At 46.3% G+C, this 17247-nt stretch overlaps 1 protein-coding gene across 7 annotated transcripts in view; it reads right to left on the reverse strand.

Annotated features, from left to right (window-relative positions):
- MSH5 (mutS homolog 5) overlaps positions 1-11847 on the reverse strand; it is a 1532005-nt gene extending 1520158 nt beyond the window's left edge. For all 7 annotated transcript variants that reach the window (XM_078646032.1, XM_078646030.1, XM_078646035.1 and 4 more), the window contains exon 1: positions 11671-11847. The gene's annotated coding sequence lies outside the window, so the exon portion shown is untranslated. The remainder of the gene's footprint in view (positions 1-11670) is intronic.
- Positions 11848-17247: the final 5400 nt, after the last annotated feature.

A 17247-nucleotide genomic window follows, 5' to 3' on the forward strand; every position in this document is an offset into this window, starting at 1 on the left:
TCTGGGTTGTGAACATTTGGTTCATTTCTTTTTCCTCATTTTGGGCAAGACTGTCCATTTGTGTTTAGATTTTCTATTGGAATGTTGTGAGTACTCTTTAGACATTTTACTCCTAGGTTTTAGTCAAGACTTGCTTAATTAGGGATTTTTCTGTTCTTCTCAATTTCTATATCTGGCATTTGGCTCTTTCATGCATATTTTCTCTGTGCCACATTTAACTTTTTCCTAAATTAAAAATGTACCTTTCCCTTTTTTTTGGTCTAGAACACAGTGCTTTAAACTTCCAATATTTATTCACGTTTAAAGTCTGATAAAATTGGGCCTTCCTGGTGAGGAGTGTAGTCTATAGCTGGTAGATCAACTGGAGACTAATTATTTAGGTAAAGTGCTGATGTATCGGGGGGGGCGATAGAGTGCCCGAAGCAAGATGGCCGCACATCAGTGCAGTTCTGCTGATCGGGGCCATACTCCTTCAAATATCCTGCCTTTCTATGTGACATCTATCGACATTTTGCTGTGGCTGTGATCCCCTTACATGTGGGCTATTTTTTGTTGTCCTGGCGGTGACGATCTGTGGACGAACAGCGATACAGGTCGCCTGACGTGGTGACTCGGGCCGACTGCTTGAAATGGCGGCCCGGGCTCCATGAGAACTGAGGAGGATGTGCTGCTGAGCTCTAGCCGCGGCTGACATTGGCGGAGAGCTTGTGGAAGGTATCAGTGCTGCGGAACGGCAAGGACGGTGAGACAGCCCCGCTGGGCGTGATTGCTGCTGTGGTGTGCGGGCTGGTGTCGGCCTTGCTGCTTGGGCGCAGGCTGTCAGGTGCTGGTGCCCTGAGCTCGGAGGCCGCAGGAGGGAGAGCGGTAGAAGCGGAGTGCCTGGGAGGACTGTTGGAGCCGGTGCAGAGGGTGAGCGGGGCTCACGGTAACCATCACTGCGGGCTGCCCCGCTGTAAGCAAGTTGTTGGTAAAGCACTGGGGATATTACCAGTCCCAATTTTCTATAACGGACAGCGGAGAGTGGCGGAGGGCGAGCGTGGGCTGTTGGTACACAGAGGCAGGGAAGATCGGGAAGCGGCTGTACAGCGCTTCGCCGTTTGATGACTGCAGCCTCGGATATAAGTAGAGTGTGTTGGACTTGATGGGTTATGCGATTACTACCGATGCGGGCTGGATTTCACTGTTACCCCTGGGAGACCCATATAAACGTGCCATTTTCAAACAGATCCTCACAGTGACACTGGAAGATAGTGGAAGGGGCTGCTGATTGACGCACAGAAGGGAGCGCACAGTCTGAGGGCTTGCTCGCCCTGGATTAAAGATTACGACCTCTGCAGCTTCCTGACTATCATTGGTGAAGGCCAGAGGAGTATGTGAGTAGTGGGGCGCATGCCCATAGATCGCAAAACCAGCAATAGTGAATTTGCCTGTCCCCTTGCTAAAGTGTAGAGCCTGTTGGGACTTGACTGTCTGTCTGCCGGTGGTGGAGGCTGTTCCTCATTGTTGCCTTCAGCATCTCTTCATCTTCTGTGTCAATATCTGCGTCTGCCAACATCGGCGCCTACAGGACTAAAATGAGGGCGGGTTGAGAAGTTTCACACACGAGGTGAATTGTGCAGCTACTACTCTGGAAATGTGTACAGCTGGAGTACTGGGCTTTATGACGCCTGATCTCAATCGCCTGCCGTAAGACTACAGCCCAATGGTCTAGGAGCGTAAGTGGAGTGTATTGGTCGGTTGGTCGTGTGAGCGGAGGCCTGCGTTTGCAGTGTGCTGGAGTTTTGGACCGCCACGTAGGCGGGATGGCCAAACTGGATAAGCAGCTGCAACCCAAGTTAACTTTTGAGTATAGCGCCTCAAGAAAGTAGCTTCACAGGTTGCGTCAGACATGGAAACGGACATGGAGGCTGGCGGCTCTAGTAAGTTGGAGCGCGTGTTAGAGTCCATGCAACAGAGTTTGTAGACCATCGATGGTAAAATAGACACTCTAAGCATTCGCATGGATAGTAAGGCATCAAAGCTGGACAAGCAGGGAGTGCGCCTGGTAGAGGCTGAGCAGCGTATTTCGAATGCTGAGGACAAGGTTGAGAATACAGCTAAAGCATGTGTCCAAATGGAGAAGTTGCTCTCTGTGATAAATGCAAAGAATGAGGACTTAGAAGCTAGGTCCAGGTGTTACAATCTACGCATTCTTGTTGTTCCAGAATCTACCAATGTGTGGAGGATTGAGCTCTACATCGAGGACATGCTCAAGACACTCTTTGGCGCTGAGAAATTCTCTGGAATGCTGGTGGTTGAGCGGCCGCACAGATCTTTGGCACCTCGACCTGTTCCGGGGGCGACCCCTCGCCCAATAATAGCAAGGTTGCTTAATTATCGTGACTGGGATACGGCGTTTCATTTGGAGAGGGAGATGGGCACTACCACTTATCAGGGCATGGAGGTGCAGCTGTTTCCAGACTTCACGGCAGCGGTGCAAGAGGCGCGGAGGGAGTTCCAGACGGTTAAAAAACTGCGGCAAACCCTGGAAATACAATACGCTATGTTATACCCAGCGCACCTTCGGATCCAACACGGTGGTAAGACCCGATTGTTCACGACTCCAAAAGACGGTATGCAATTCATCAAGCAAATTGAGCGCAAAAGCACACGCAGAGCTGATGGGGATGAGGCTGATAATGAAGATTGAACAGCTGCACGCATGTCCTGCTGGATAGAGCGGGATGTTTAAGTTCCGCAAGGTTTGAGATGCATGGACTGTGCAATAGAGGCTTGTTGAACATATGACCCTTTGTGTATTGGCTGGAGAACAATCCTGATTAAGATAGTAACATTTTGCAGGGTCCATTCTTTACTCTGGGGACATAAGGGGACGCTGTTCATAATTTTGTATTGGTAGTTCTGACTGCCGGGAGGGAGTTGCACCTGGTCAAGCTTAACTTAGTGCTGTTGGGGACAATTACAAAGTCGCATAACATGCTTCTGTGGCAGGTTTGCGAGGTCCAAAATGCATATTGTAATACTTATGGCTGTTGAAATGAGTGTGGATGTGTTTGTTCTCTAGGATGTCTAAGGGAGGAAGATGATATTGTTTCCCCGACCTACCCTCAATACATCGAGGGGATCGCTGGGCCTCTGGTGTCCTTCATGTGGGTGCACCCCAAATTGCTGTCTGTTGGGAGGTGGTTACACGGGGGCTGTTGTTACTCACGATGGGAGGGACGGAAATTTGATACATGTCGTTTGTTTTTTCTTGGGGATGTCCTCAGCGTGGTTGGGGAGCAGGGGTGGGTGGGGGTGTTTTTCACAGGGTTGTTCACAGGTGCAGCTGTGTACACAGTGTTACTTCTCCAATACTTCGACAGTATGGTATTGTAATGTATGATTATTGGTTTCATGTAATGCCTCAGCAAGGAGAGTAATGGTAGAATCAGGGAAATTTCGTTGAATTACGTGGAATATCAGAGGGTTAAAACAATTGTAAAAAGACTAGGCAGGTACTGGCATATTTAGACTGTCACAAAGTTGAGCTATTACAAGAGACTCATCTCAGTAAGCATACTGTTTCTGCTGTGGCCAAAAAGTGGGCGGGTGCACGATTCGCATCTATATACTCCTCGTATGCGCGGGGGTGATGGTGTTAGTTAAAAAAAATCCCCTTTGAGGGTAGTTATGTAGAGGTTGACGATAATGGTCGATATGTCATAGTGCCGGAGTTTTTTTTTAAATGCTGTGGAACAAAATATATGTTACCGGCATCAGCAATCATGTGTGGGGGGGATTTTAATGTGGTGCTGAACCAAGAGATGGATCGTCACTCACACGTCAATTCCACTATTAGAAAAGCTGCGCAGGCGGTTCGGGATGGTATGTGTGACCTGGGTCTCACTGATGTTTGGAGGCTGAGGCATCCTGCGTTGCGGGAGGGTATGTGCTATTCATATACACATAATACATGGTCCCGTCTAGATCACTGGCAACGCACGACATTAACACATGGGTTACCCGGGTGGCGCATCTGCCCCGCACCTTATCAGATCATGCACCTGTGTTGCTCATCATGTAGATGTCAGTATATGCTCCAGCCCCGTTTCAATGGAGACTGCAGCCCTCGGCGCTGCTAGACCCAGTATTTAAGGAAGGGATACGGGTGGCTATAGAAAATTATTTTCATGAGAATCTCGGATTAGTGCAAAGTATGGGCAATGTATGGGGAGCATTTAAGGTGACTATCCGTGGGGCATGTATAGGCTTGCGAGCTGGCGTGCTCAAATCTCTACGGGATTCCGTGAAAAGGGTAGAGAAAGACCTGATGGCAGTATGAGGAGGCACCAGAGAATGCCACCCTGGTTGCAATACGTGAAAAGGTGTCAGAATATAATGAGTTGGCGGATCAGGAAGTAAGGCATCTGTCACGGCGATGTAAAGCTAGGTATTATGGCGAGGGTGGCAGACCAGGGCGTGCATTAGCCGCCAGAATTGTAGAGCCATGGGCAAGACATTGCATGGTGCAGGCGATCTCGGAGGAGGACACTTCCTATTCTTTTTTTTGTCCTCATCTCACATATAGGCGTATAGCAGAGTGTTACAGCCGTTGTTACATCTCTGTGCTCCCTCCGGCCAACTGCACTTGCTTAGGTCTCCCGACCAACTCCTTTTACCAGAGTTAAGGTGTAATCATAGGACCGGGTGCCTACGCTGGTAATTACCTAAGCAGCCTTACGTCCTGGCCCATGTTCACAAGGGGTTGCCAAAAATTGATCTGGGTGCTGCTGGTACCAGCACGGTCAAGGCCGTCCATTGCCAATGCTGATTGGAGCCACTCTTCCGTTCTTGGGGGGCTGGGATCTTTCCACTTTGCACAGATTTCCCCAAGGGACCAGCAAAATAAGACATAGCAATAGTTCTCCGTCCGTCGCTGCCAAGTTCTTTGTTGAAGTGCAGTCATCGGCAAAGAAGACCAGAGACATATTTACCACTATGTTCAAATCAAAGATCTTACAAAGAAAATTCCCAATCCCTTCCCAGAACAGATCCAATGCCGGACACTCAAAAAAAACCATGGATGTCATCTGCTTTAGGGGCCAAACATCTGTAGCATTTCGGCACAGGGGTGGACACAAACTTCGCAATTTTTGCTGGGGTGTAGTATATTCTGTTGGTCACAAAAAAGTGATTCTTCTTTAAACTGGCAGATTTGGTGTAAGAAGTATTAAGGAAGGTTCTAAGAGATCCCCTATGGTGGACTCAAAGGAAGATTGATTCCATGCGGAGGCCTGTCTTGGGATACTCTGATCATATGCTTCCACCAGTTTCCTATACAGATTTAGACTTCTTTCTTCAGCGGTTGCGATGATAAACAAAGAAGCTCTGTATCCCAATCACCCCTTATCCCCCCGATCTCCACCTCAAACCAAGATTTCAGGCGCAAAAACTTAAACTTGGATAAACCAGGGCCTATTCTAGCTCTTAATGCCTCCCAAGGGTGTATAACATTCGAATCCCCCAGATCTGACCACGTAGAGACTCCAGCTCTCCTAATAGGTACAGCCAACCCATCTTTAAGGCACGGGGGTCCCTGGTAAGTCCCAAACAGGGGCATGATCCGAGTAATAGCTTATCCTGCACCTAATCCTTACTTTAAGCCAGGTTTCAAGTGCATTCCTTAGAACCTTCAGACGGACTTTGTTAAAAAACTGCAGTGACCCAAATTTATTAAGAAACCCTTCTGTACTGTCACCCCCTCGTTCTTAACCAACTCTCCAAGCAATGATCCCCATGCAGAGCCTGCCGGGTTAGCCAAAAGCATTCGGGTGGCTTTAATTCGAAATGCTACCAGATATCAGCTAATATCTGGAAGGGCAAGCCCGCCCTTAACCAACCGCCGCCTTAGTTTCTTCCATGACCGTCTCACTCCTTTGTCTCCCCATACAAAACTCCCGATCTTACTTTGTATTTTCTTAATACCCTGCTGTGGGAATGTCAAGGGGATGACATTAAAAATATAGGTCAGTTTAGGAAGGATAGTCATCTTAACCAGGTTTACCTTACCGAATATGGTTAAGGGGAGGTTCTTCCATCTTGCAAACAAGCGGTCTAATTCCTTGGTAACTTTCCCCAGATTCAAAGGAGCAATTTTGTCAAGATCTTTAACAATCGTGATGCCTAGGTATTTAAATTCCGTGCTGGCCTGACCCCCCCACTGCTCGATATTCCAGCACATTACCTCCGTCTTGGAGGAGTTGGCCAAGTAGCCAGAAATTAGGCCAAATTCTCCCAAGAGGGTCTCAACCCTCGGAATGGTTGCTGCTGGATCACTTGTATAGAGCTAGAGCCGGAGGACGTATGTTCTCCTATAATGCAGCTATACTCTGGAACTCCCTCCCGACCAATCTCAGATCCAACCCCAATCATCTTATGTTCAGGAAACAACTAAAAACATGGCTATTCCAGAACAGTGACTAGACCCCCTATGTCCGGTCTTGTCTACCGTAGGATAGCGCTGGGATGCCTGAGGGTAGTCATGCGCTCAATAAGAATTTAATAATAATAATAATAATAATAATAATAATAATAATAGAGGATAATATCACCCGCATATAAAGCAATTTTTGACAAGTACTGCTTAGATTTAAAGGGGAGGATTTGATCGCCTAACCTTATTGCCTGGGCCAACGGCTCTATGTATAAGTCAAACAGCACGGGCGACAGGGGACACCCCTGCCTAGTTCCCCTCTGTATCTCAAAACTAGGGGTGAGTGAGCCAATAATCAAGATTTAAGCCGAGGCTCCCTCGTAACATTGTCTTAGGGTATGAATAAACACCGGCCCACAACCCATTGCTTTCAATACCACCCAAAGATAGGACCAACAGACTCTGTCAAACGCCTTGGCGGCATCTTAAGCGATTACCACCAAGGGTTCTGTTCCAACTGTGGCAAGATCGATGTTACCTATGAGTAGCTGCGGTTGCTCCTGTATGTATCGTCCATTTATAAATCCCTTTTGGTCAGAATTGACCAAACCGGGAGCCAGTTTGGCTAATCTTCCTGCCAATATACCCATAAAGATTTTATAATCGGAGTTTTGCAGGGAGATCGGATGGTAGGAGTCAGCTCTCAGGGGGTCCTTCCCGGCCTTGGGTATTAAAACAATGGTTGCCTCTCTCCAAGAACTAGGGACTTTCCCTGTAAGATTGTAAATGGATTGAAACAAAGTTCCTAAGACTGGGGTAACCTCATCGGCCAGATGTTTATATACCTCATTTGGGAGGGCGTCCAGGCCAGATGCTTTCTTATTTTTTGAAAGCCTAATTTGAGTACTTGTATCTTCTAAGGAGATCGGGGAATCCAGGAGGTCTTTACCTGCCTGCGTGAGGGAGGATAGGGTTTTAGTGCTCAGCCATGTCCGTATTTGGTGCTGTGAGGGACAAATATTCTCTTTGTATAGATCTGAAAAAATGGAGAGCAAGCAGTTCTATATAATCCACTATATCTTTGGATTTGTCCCCACCCTCATTTACAATAAGCTCACTGATGTTATTTTTAATACGGTCAGATCTGGCTTTCCATGCAAGCAGGGCACTGGCCTTCTGGCCATACTCTTAGTTCTCAATGCTCTTATTTAGCCATTGGGCCTTACATTTATCCTCTAGCTTACCTCTAACATCTTGCCTGGCTAGATCGAGATCTTCCTGCACCGTAATCATCCTTTCTGGAGGCCCCCCTATTGTACTGACAAGAACAGCCTCTAAGCTCTTAATTTTGCCTTCCCTCATTTTTATCTCCTGACTTTCAGCTCGGTTTTTAGAACATATAAGGCCATGGAGCCGACCCCTTAAATTTGCCTTAAAGGCATCCCAAACTATCTACATACTCGTGGAGCCTATATTGATCTCAAAAACTCTAGAGATGATACTTTAATATTCTGAATAATGTCGGAATCCGCCAATTTTCCGCCAATTTTCCCCTATTAAGTGTCCATCTAGACGGAGTTAAATTGGTTGTGTCATTATATGAAAACAACAAAGGGGCATGGTCTGAAAGAAGAAACGGGAGGATGGATATGGAAGATGTTTTGGTCAGAAGTTCTTTACTCACTAATATATAGTCAATTCTTGAGAAGTAATGTGTTTTTTTACTATTAAAAGTAAACCCAGCTACCTCTCCCATCTTCCGTCTCCAGGCATCTACAAAATCTAGGTTGTGGATCACACTTTCTATTCTGACATGGCTGGTATTCTCGGTCAATTCGTAAAGCATTACAAAGATATGTATGGGAACCGGCCCACGGCTAGTGAAGAGGAAATAGCACAATATTTGGATGATGTGGGTCTGGTTTGATTGTCTAAGGGTCAACAGGATTTCCTGATGCACTCGCTGACAGCCGAGGAAATTAAAGACGCCATCTCTTCTCTGCCTAATGGGAAAGTAGCAGGCATCGATGGACTCCCGCCTGAGTTCTATAAAGAGTACATGGAGATGGTGTTACCCCATTTAACGGCCATGTATGACAAAGCTTGCGAACAGCAGAGGCTGCCGGACACACTTAGGGAGGCATTAATTGTAGCTTTGTTAAAACCGGGTAAGCCACCAGACCGGTGTGAGTCGTATAGGCCACTATCACTCATGAACATGGATGTAAAGATTCTAGCAAAGGTTTTAGCCACCCGGCTGCGCTTGTTGTTGCCAGTAATGGTCCTTCCAGACCAGTCCGGCTTTACTCCCACTAGGTCCACGGCGCACAACTTGCGTGCGCTGTTTGCTGTAATGCATCTTTTAAATCCCAAACTGCCAGCGGCTGCGGTTCTCCTAGACGCCGCAAAGGAGTTTGATTCGATTGCCTGGACTTATATGTTTACAATGATGCATCGAATGGGTGTGCCATTTTTCTTCACCAATTGGACTCTTTTGCTGTACACGGATTCAGTAGCTCGGGTACGTATAAATGGGCACACGTCGGAGGTGCTCCGATTTAGCGGGGCACCCAGCAGGGGTGTCCGTTGTCGCCCCTGCTATTTGCAGTTGTGTTGAAACCGCGTGCATGTGTGCTGAGGCAAAGGCATGCAAGGACGGCACTCCGGTTTTACCAACGGCCGTTGGCAGTGTCCATGTATGTCGATGACATGGTCTTGTATGTAAGGGAACCAGCACAACATTTAGAGCAGGTAATTTGTGAATACATCCTTTTTGAATGGTATTCTGGGCTAGCCATTAATTGGAACAAGTCCATAGTCTTCTCTCTAACAGACTGCACGGAGCAGTCTATTAGAACTCTCCTTTAGAGTGGGCTACTGATCCTGTTAAGTATCTCGGAGTGTGGATTCATAGGGACCCTCAGGAAGTCTTTAGAACCAATTATGGTACAGTGATATCTAAGTTTGAAGATCAGGAGGCTCGGTGGATCCGTTTACCTCCAACGTTTGCAGATAGGGTCACGTTAATCAAAATGGTAGTGCTGCCAATTTTTTTTTTATCGGTTTGTAAATGTACTTATTACCCTCAAGCAGCATTTTTTTTACTGCATTGCGTTCCCTATTGATTACTCTTGCACTGGGGCCAAAAGAACCCCCGAGTCAGCTGGGAGACATTAACGAAGCCTTAGGCGCTGGGCGGGTTTACATGCACCTATGTTATCTATGTGCGCAGGCACAGTTTGCTTATTATTGGCTAAATGCGCCGCCTTTCACACCGCATGTAGCGGTGGAAGCCGGTGCTGTTCACCCCCTTCCCTTGAAGGCAATGAATGTGAATCAGTACTCTGTGTTTGAGCGTGATGAGATAGACACGGTACAATGTACAGAGCGAACATGGCATACGCTGGGTAAGCGTGCTCAGCGGCTTCTGTTGTATGCCCCGGCGATGCCTCTCCATCATGCTGCACTCGTGGTAACGGGGGAAACGGTGGCCCTTAAAATCTTGAATGATGCTGGGATACGAAACATGAGAGATGTGTTCCCTGGTGGGAATTTTCTCACGTTACAGGATTTCATGAAAGAGGGGACGAATGAGGCTATGTCCACATTCATTTACGCAAGGCTGCGATCTGCCATGCGAGTTTATTTCCATGCTTCCCTGAGGAACCCACAGTCCTGGGGGCTCTGCAGCTAATTTACACTACACAAACTAAAACTAAATTAGTATTGCGGCTCTACTCTGCGTCGCAGCTGGATGAAGGTGCAGAGGTGACCAGTTCTAAAGATAAATGGAATGCCCGTCTCCCACAGCCGGTTACGGATGATGAATGGGAAGAATGCTGCAAGATGACTGGTTGCTTTACAGTAAATGGGAATTTTAAACTAATTCATTACAAATGAATTCATCAGATGTATTATACACCCGCGCAACTTTATAAATATGGGCTTAGTGAAACGAATTATTGTAAAAGGTGTGGTGCTGAAAACGCCAATTTTATGCACTTAGCGTGGGCATGTCCGAAAATGGCTGCTTTCTGGGGAGATGTAATGACAGCTATGACTGAAATGGTGGGTGACACAATAATATGGGATGCGAAGATATGTTTGTTGGGTAACATCTCTAAAATTCAGTTGAGTGCTTCTAAACTGGTGGCAATGTTGTTGCAACTGGCCAAACGTAGGGTTGCAATTAATTGGAGTGGTGGATCGGCACCTAAGCTGAAACAGTGATTGCATGATATCGCTTATTGTCGTGACCAGCTCACTTGTTATGCAGAATTACCAACTGCTTCAAGGCCACGAGATGTGTGGGGTCCGTTTTCTGCCTACATGCTGAACCATTCTGAAGACGACTGACCAACACTGTATGGATAAACTGCTATTGATGAAATGTTTTGACTCTCTGATTTCATGTTTTTAATTATGCTAATTTACTGATTCTTTTTAACAACTAATGATATGTATGAGGTACAGCATGAGTTTACAATGAACGGCTGCACCTTTTTTTCTGTTTGAAAATTCATAAATAAAATAATCATTTTTAAAAAATGCAAAAATTCTGATGCATCTAAATATTGGGGTTCAGATTATTACTACGGTTCAGCTCCACACTACCACTTAAAAAAATGCAAAAACTGAGGTGTAACACTTGCTTTTTGGTACATGTTCCTGAAAGCTGGAAAGAGAGCAATTCTTAACAGAGTAAACTATCTGTGGATGTCCCTTTAAAGAAGAAAAAAATACCTTTTACACAACATTCTCTTGCTTTCCTGCAAAAGAGTCAAGGTTAAGCAAGAAGTTCTAACATCAAGAAAAGGGGTTCAGCACTGGGAAGTACGTTATCGCTCCAGAACATGGGCAAAACTGTAAGCAGATGGTTTAAACTATTTCATACCTACACCCTCAGGAACCAGAGGTCATTTATAGCAACACGCATTAACAGAATAAATGGGGATTTTAAAATAAGGAACAGTGAAAGGCTATTTCCCCATATACTCTGAAGCAAAGGAGATTTTGCGCATAAAAAAAGCAAAAATAAAGTACATTTTGGCTAACAAACTTTGCTTTTCTCCTGGCTAAATAAATCACGACTGTTGGAATGTATGGTGAAAGAACACTCTTGTTTCCGTTTCAGTGTCTGATAAGAAACATGCGTCAATCCTGGTGCCATCTGAATTCATAAAACTAACGCCAGTGTACACAGCTGCTGTCAACACGACATTCAAACGAAAAACACCAAAACGTATCCATTGTACCTTGCTGGTATTCTTTTCCAGTGCTGCTTGGAAGGAGACTGCAAATCCACTTCGCCCAAGATAATCGGATCGTAGTGACAGGAAACACCGACTTTCCCCACAAAGGAAACGCTTAGGGGCAGCAGCTTCAGTAGAACGACTTGCTGATGACGCCTGCGAGAACAGTGTTCTTCTAGTCCACACGTGACACGTCAAACATGATTGGCGCCTGACTGCAGCAGCGCGCACGCGTTCCCGCGAGGCGGCAGCAACCAACCAATGGGAGACGCAGCAATGAGCGGGGGGCGGGACGAGCGGACGGTTATCTGTCCTTCAGCGAGTCGTCCCACTAAGTTTCCGCCTACGCCTCTAAAGGCGCGTCTTTACTGGCTGCCTGGAAAGTGCCTGCTCTACGTTCCCTCCTCCGGTGACATTCTCGAACTACCCATCAGCTTTCAGGGGTAAGCTTGGCAGTTGCCATGTTCAGCTGGAGTGGGAAGCTACAGAGTAAAGTCAAAGTGCAGCTACTGTGAAACCACGAGCATTTATGACCAAAGCTCAACTTTCTGCCAGTTTTGTGGCTGAATTGGTTCCTGGCCTGTAGTGTTACGTCCTTTAAAAGTTTTGGGAAACTATCAAAAGACAGTTGTTACCTCTCTTCGAAACCTGAAAAGTAAATATGTGCCAAATCCACTTAGAAATATTTTAGTGCTGTCTAAATCGTGCTACATTAAAAGAGAGGCAAATATGCTATGTTAAGTATTGGCAATGCTAATAGTCATGACGTTGGCTGTAGACCTATTGGCTTATTCAATGCTTGTTTTCGTTAATCTGTTCTTAGATGGCTGGTCATTAGGGTTTCCACCTTTCCAGTTTTTTTACTGGCAAGACCAGTATTTTTTTATATTCCGGCGTGTACAAAAATGTGGAAAATCACAATGTAAATCACAATGTACACGTGCAGAATGCCATCATTCACGGTGAGGCGAGCCAATACTTGATGTGGGCATACTCATTGCGCTATGATCTATGATGCGGTGGACAGAATCAAAATGTAGATGACTGCAACGAACCAATGGATGGAGAGAATGACCAAAAGCCTTCTATATATGATGTATATGTTCTATGTATGTTTTCAAAGGGTCAAAAGAGTGTGGCTAATACCAGGCAAAGGGTTTACATTAAGTGTTCCTCATCCATTAAGAAGAGATGGACGAGCCAACAAATTAACAGGGACAGCTGAGTAAAGGGTGGTCTCTGGCTCTCATAGCTTGTGCAGGAGCCGAGTCCGAAAATAGCTGGCATGTAAATCATGCAACACAAATATTATGGTAAAGTACGGTAGATGTCTTCAAATTTTAATATTTCCAAAAGGTATTTCTTTAACACATGGAAGCGTTTCACCTTAGTACTGCTGATTATTTGCTAAGTATATATTAAAAGTGCACATTTTTGAACATGAATTGGAAACATTCCTGTCCAGCACTGATAACAATACTGTTACTGAACTAAGAGGCAAGTCAGGGGTTACGTGCACACTGAGTGTGGCCTATATTCTTATTATAGATGGAGGAACATTATAGGCGATTAAATCAAACACAAGACAAGTTTTTTGTACAGCACACATCTTAAACTTATATTTTTTAACGTCCTCATATACGATAAAGAACAAAATAGGAGGCACAGTGAAAATAAACTATATGCCTAGGATCACACAATTTGATCAAACAGTGAAGCTGCGATTGAATCCAGATTTAGGGGCAGATTTACAATCCCCTTGCGCCAGTTTTACGCCGATGTTGCATCACTTTTGTTACACGGCGGCGCAAAGCCAGCGCCATGCTGCGGGGTCTTTATTACGTGACGTATCTGGGAGATGCGTCACATTGTAAAGCCCTGTGCCACATTTAGGCGTTCCGGCGCAGGGGGGGCGTTCCGGCGCAGGAACGCCTCCTAAAAGTGGCTGAGTGAAATCTACAAGATTTCACTCAGTCACTTTTAGGGCCATGCTGCGTCAAAACCCTGCGCCTGTTTGAAGCAGGCGTAAGGATTGACGCAGCATGATAGGGATAGGGCACCCCGAGCCTTGCTGGGGCTGAGTCGCGCTTGTGTGCACCACGGTGCGCCGAATTGTAAATGCGGTGCATCAGTGGTGACGCACAGGTGGGCAGATGCATCGCAACTCTTCGGGCGCATTGAATCCAGATTTAGGGGCAGATTTACAAGCCCCTTGTGCCAGTTTTACGCCAATGTTTTGTGCCGCAGTGGCGGCGCAAAACCAGCGCCACGCTGTGGGGTATTTAAAACGTGACGCATCTTGGAGTGGCTGAGTGAAATTTACAAGATTTCACTCAGTCACTTTTAAGGCCATGCTGCGTCAAAACCCTGCGCATGCTTGAAGCAGGCGTAACGATTGACGCAGCATGATAGGGATAGGGCACCCCGAGCCTTGCTGGAGCTACGCAACTCCAGCAATGCGCCGCCTTTACGACGGGGGATGCGACACGCATCTGCCTATCCGTGCGCCGCATTGTAAATGCGGCACATCAGTGGTAGCGCACGAATGGGCAGATGCATCGCAACTCTCTGCTGATTAGCAGAGATGCGCCAGAAGTAGTAAATCTGCCCCTTTGTTTCTTCATCCTGTGCCATTCAGCCACTAGATGGGTATCTCTTTCTATGTTAAAGATCAAGGCTTTGTCCTTAATACTCTGAGGTTAGGAATAGAGTGTGGGTAATAGGCATCGTCCACAATTTATTTTGGGCAGTTTTACAAAGATCGAATCTTGCCCAAGTACATTAGAGTGCTTCACAAATGATACATTGCACTTCTTGTTTTCAGCACAAGTAGATTAGCTGGTATACACAGGATGCTGAGCCGAGACCGGAATCAAACCCTGTGTCCATAATACATGGGCTTCAGTTGTAACTGCTAGCCACCTTGGGCCAGATGTAGGAGGCCATTTACCGACCGGTAAATGGTTATTTGTGATGTAGGGGCATCATTTTACAGATTCGGTAAATTTACCGAATCGGTAAATTTACCGAATCTGTAAAATACCGAATCGGTAATTTTACCGATTCGGTAAATCCAAGTGGTAGGTAGCACTGTTTACAGTGCTACAGGCCTTCAGATTTCGGTATTTTACCACACAATCCTATTGTGTGGTAAAATACCGAATTCAGGTGTGCATGCACATCTGTGCATGCACACCTATGCCATGTGACAGACAGACATGCCCTTAGGGCATGTCTGTGTGCCACATGGCGCACATGCCTGTATTTGGGGTGCTAGAGGGTGTCAAAGTGGCACCCCCTGCACCCTTGCAGGAATCGGTATTTATCGAATCGGTAAATACCGATTCGGTATTACCCATTGATTCCTATGGGCTTCAATGCCCATAGGAATCAATGGGCATTACCGAATCGGTATTTACAGAATCGGTAAATACCGAATCTTAACGATTCGGTATTTACCGATTCAGAAATACCTACATCCCCCCCCCCCCCTCTATTTTACCACTTCTTAAATACCGAATCGGTAAAATTCGGTATTTAAGAAGTGGTAAAATAGAATTACCTACATCTAGCCCCTTGTCTCTAATGAAAGGTGAGCTAGTTTTGGGCTCCAGGTACCAAAATGACCTCATGCTGAGCCTAAGCCAAGCATTTGGGCCGAGCCTGGCTCGGCCTTTATGTGGCTCACCTACCTCTATCAACTAGCATGTTCAAACATAACCAAAAAGACTATGTTTTCTGAGAAGATTGGTACTACTTATCAGCCTATTTCATGTGTGAAACACAACTCTTCCAACAACTAATCAGAGAAAACAGATTGTCTTTAGACTAGTCAGGAAAGGGTTGTTAACTACGGCCTGATAGCAAACTGAAAAGGAAAGAGAGCTGCAAGATACCAACAGTGGAAGAAATGTGCTGTACAAATGCCTGGTAACATCAGAAATCATATGTGCTCCAAAACTCATGTAAAATATAATTAAGTAGAAAGCACCTTCTATAAAAACATGTATTTTAAAAATCGGTCTTTTAGGTTTAGGACATGATCCCTTTCTGCTGTACTTTATTAATAAACCTATATATATAAAGTGCAGTTGCACCATCAGGCTCTTGAATCGTGCCGAATATAATTAACTCCATCCGCGCTAAGCGTTTTACCGCTGTGCGCTAAAGATTTGTAAATACCGCGTTACATGGCGAGCTCAGCTCGTCATGAGCGTACAACAGGCGTACCTCATGACGAGCTCATGAGCGTGGAAGGGGTTAACATTTGTAAAGTATATTATGCATATTAGAACTTTGGAATGTGGAGCACTCCATTGAAAAGTGCTGGGGGTTTCTAATGGCTGGTAGAAGCTGTAGGAGAGTGGGGTCTGCAATCCCATGGCCACCCCAGATTTTTGCTTTTTGCTTCACTGATTTACGACTTTCCCTGGCTGTGGGCCTGCTAATCAGACCCACAGCCTAGCTGTTCTCTCTCTAAATTACAACCATGTACCTTAGGTGCATTTTACCAATTGGTACTGGGCCACCTTATCAGTCCCTGTACAGCATACCTTAGGTATCCAGGGCATGGGTGTACCCAGGGCCTACCAGGGGCTGCAGCATGTATTATGCCACCCCTGTCTGGCCACTCAAACAGACACAACTGGCTGCACGACAGCTGGGGCAAGGTGGTGTAAACACCCTTTGCTTTAGATATAGTATGCCTATATCTAACCCTAATATGGACACATATATTCCTATCAGTCACTCCTATGGCAGGCCTTATCGATCCTGAAGGCAGAGTGCTTGGAATTATGTGAAATGGTCCTCTGGCATGAGCTCAGCCCGTTTGCAGCTTGCAGAACCAAGTCCAAATAGCTGTTCCATGATAACGCTATACCATATACTCTTAAGTGCATTATAATCCTCGCGGTTAAATGCTAACTTTGGTATAGCTTTATCAAAACATGTCGAGTAAGGTGTCATACGAATTGGAATACTAACCCCTCGCCAATTCTGGCGACGGGGTTAGCATTCCACCCTTCTAGAGGGACACGACATGTATGTAACTGCGAACCCCGGTTAAAGTCAGACATAGCCTCAGCTCCACAAAATGGATGCTGCCACCGAGACACCAGTCTGCCCTCCTGCTGCTGGGAGTCCTTCCAGCAACGGAGGCCTGGACAAAGGGTTTCCTGTCAGGGGCGGTGCTAGCACCATCCCAGACAGGATTTTGTGTATCCCAGGTAGGCAGGGCTGAAAGGAAGGTGACTGCAAAGTGGCACCCCGGTGCTCACTGTGCATATCAATCAATCAATCAATCAAAGCATTTATATAGCGCACTACTCACCCGGAGGGTCTCAAGGCGCTGGGGGGTGGAGGGTCCGCTACCGCTCGAACAGCCAGGTCTTGAGCTGCTTCCTGAAGGGGAGGTGGTCTTGGGCCAGGCGGAGGTGGGCCGGGAGGGAATTCCAAGTCTTGGCGGCCAGGTAGGAGAAGGACCTTCCTCCTGTGGTGGCTCTTCGGATGCGGGGGACGGCGGCGAGGGCGTGGCTGGTCGATCGAAGCTGGCGTTTGGGAGCGTAGAAGTTGAGGCGG

This window comes from Lissotriton helveticus, chromosome 5_1 (genome assembly GCF_964261635.1).
Source record: "Lissotriton helveticus chromosome 5_1, aLisHel1.1, whole genome shotgun sequence".
Classification (NCBI taxonomy): Eukaryota; Metazoa; Chordata; class Amphibia; order Caudata; family Salamandridae; genus Lissotriton; species Lissotriton helveticus.